The sequence below is a fragment of the Nicotiana attenuata genome, chromosome 1 (genome assembly GCF_001879085.1).
Source record: "Nicotiana attenuata strain UT chromosome 1, NIATTr2, whole genome shotgun sequence".
In the NCBI taxonomy this organism is placed as follows: domain Eukaryota; kingdom Viridiplantae; phylum Streptophyta; class Magnoliopsida; order Solanales; family Solanaceae; genus Nicotiana; species Nicotiana attenuata.
Window position 1 is genome coordinate 92,096,685 of NC_031989.1, and position 2,452 is coordinate 92,099,136.

Below are 2,452 nucleotides of genomic sequence, written 5' to 3' on the forward strand. Positions count from 1 at the left end.
CATAAGAAAAACGAGCGCAACACAACCCAAACCTATTCAAAACTCACCCGAGCCCCTCGGGACCCTGTACGAACATACCAACAAGTTCCATAACATAACACGGACCTACTCGAGGCCTCAAATCACGCATAATAACATCAAAGCGACGAAACGCACCTCAAATCAAACTTAATGAAATTTCGAACTTTCGACTTCCAAAAACTCGCGCCGAAACATATCAAATCAATTCGGAATGAACTCAAATTTTGCACACAAGTCCTAATACATCATACAGAGCTAATCGTACCCCCAAACTATCGAGCGAAGTACGAATCAAAACGACTGGTTGGGTCATTACATTCTCCCCCATTTAAACATACGTTCGTCTTCGAACGTGCCAAGAGTTGTTCCTAAGCCGTCAAACCGCCGTGTAACCTTACCATGCACATACCCGGGGGTGATCCCACATCACCCTATTCCATATAGGCCTGACAACACAACATAGCTGAAGATCATTACTTCAACCTTAGTCCCTAAACAACAGAATCCAATTTCCAGCATCCGGAATTTACTACAAGACCCGAACTTTGCATCTACACACTGTATAAGTCTGAGCAAGCTGTATCAAGCCATAACCACAACCCAAGATGTAATCACCCGACATACCACACGACTCGCTTACTCGTAGCAAAATCAAAACCTTGTTCTAAAGCCTTTGTGTACTGAAGATGATGAAAGAAACACGCAGAAACTCATAACCGTTCATCAAATCAACAAGTCATGGAGCTCCCTCTCATTCGACAAGAACAATAGCCAATTCTAAGCCGATCAGCGACATTATCCTTTCAAATATACCGCAATCAAATCTGATAGCACCCATTCTAGGTCCGACGACCTCATCTTATCAAATACAAGCTTACTCTACTGACATGCCTCACCAACACTACCCAGAGCCACAAATCATGCAATCCATGCACCAAGACGCAACAATTCAAACGTACTCAAACAGAGAAAATGACTCCAATGAGAGAACCGTCCCGCAAGCTCAACAAGTACCACCACAATGCAATGCTAAGAACTCATCACACATTGTAGAACCAAAACACACGAATCTAACACAAAGGATCATATCCCAACATAACTTCGCTGCAATGTGCGACCCCATCCTAACACTGGTCCATATGAAATACCTCAAGTCACAATGCTCAAAATCAATAACCACACGCAATTTGACGTCTAGTACCAAAAACTCATGACCAGGACCATTGAGAAGCAATTAACTCAATACCATAGTCCGGAATGAACATAATCAATGCGTAATCAATCATTCAACACCCTAATACCCATCTCGCTCAAATTCTGCCATAAGGCCCAAATAGAACCGCACCATGTGTGTATATAACCAACGAATCACAGCCCCTCATAGCATAGAAGGGTAACTCATAGAGCATCTCAGAACACGAATAAGCTCAACTCTAACCAAATGTCACTTCCCTCAACAACAGTAGTACGGAGTCAACCAATCCGACCCAGTATAGAACACACATCCTCATTGGGCCTACCAATGGACCCCAAATCAACTCTGGCCACCCACAAATAAATGCATAACCCTCCGAAAGTCCACAATGACTGAACCATAAAGCATACTATCATCTGGCTAGCTTTGGCCACATCTTCACAGTCCACAACCACGAAACAATCTGTTTCTGAGAACTCCTGGTCTCCAAATTCATAGAACACATGAATCACCATATGTGATCCCATCTCCACCGCACGAATGTTTAACACATATCTCACACGTGACCATCCCGCGAGGAATACTTCCATAGTTTTCTTCCGTGCCACATAGCAAAATCTGAATATCAGCGGTCGATCAACCAAGCGAGTACCGCAATACTAATGAAGTATCCGAAGTCAAAATACAGTGCACCTTCTGAAATGCACACTCTCCTCCTCAGGCAATACCAAATAGTTATAACATTCATCTAAACACCATAAACTGTCCATGTTGTCTAAGAATTCAAGACTTTCCCTTGAAAACTGAACCGTGACTTGTACACGCAAATCACAATCCTACACAACACACCACATCTATCATGTCATCATACAAAAGTACGAGAATCTCATAATCATCTTTGAGTCACAAGCAGAATACCTACCCAATTAGTCGAAACCTTCCATTTGATCTCACCCAGGAGAAAATCACAATACGCAACATGCTCCTCCCGCCAGTAGGAAATTCCCATCTCAAACCGTGGTAGAAACCATCGAGAACTCTCCGAAACCCATTTGCACATAACCAAATCATCAGGACTGAATCTCTCCAACTCAACTGAGCCACGCAGGTTGCCAAACCCAAGATTATTGCTACAAAACACCCGTAAAGACTAACCACATCATAAGTACCCCAAAGGATCGACCGTATCCATTACTGTGCTGATCCAACCTACTACCAAGTTGTCCTATTTCTCTG